This window comes from Pollachius pollachius (assembly GCF_949987615.1).
Source record: "Pollachius pollachius genome assembly, chromosome: 1".
Taxonomy (NCBI): Eukaryota; Metazoa; Chordata; class Actinopteri; order Gadiformes; family Gadidae; genus Pollachius; species Pollachius pollachius.
Genome location: NC_136934.1, coordinates 19,636,349 through 19,636,962, shown reverse-complemented (window position 1 = coordinate 19,636,962; position 614 = coordinate 19,636,349).

The following is a 614-nucleotide window of genomic DNA, read 5'->3' as shown; positions in this document are numbered from 1 at the left end:
TTGTTCGCGATTTCATATTTATCCTTGTGGAATTTGGATGAGAAAGTTGTTTGTTCGTTTAGTTATTGTCTTTAGTGAGTCTTGAAAATACTCTCAAATAAACAGTAGGAAATACAAAGTTAAACAGCAGTTAAATATAGTCTAATGTGTATTAATAGACTGGGTTTGGTACAGGGGATGAGACTGCATCCTTGTGGTTTCTGAGTGGCTCCTTCACTAAAGCAAAGCTTTACCCTGAAGACACGCTGAGACGGCTGGCTCTTCTAACCGCAGCATACCCCCGTCATTCCACTACGGCCCACCAGGCTCAAGAATAACGTGTCAGACGTTTGGTTAAAAGTCTCCACTAACAATTAACCACACGCCGTGGAGTATGCCCAAGGAAAACACCCAAAATACTCCGCCCGCCATAATACACCACCCCCCCCAGTCCTCTCCTGCTCCCAGCACGGGCTGTGAGTCACGGGCGGCAGACTGAAACAAACCCGTTCCTCTCTCTCCCTGCCTTCTGCTCCTGCACATCATCCGGTCGGTCAAGAGATGTGGAGAATGCACCTCTCTCTGGCGGTTCCTTTGTAGACAAATTATAATGATTAAAGAGGAAACACCAAACA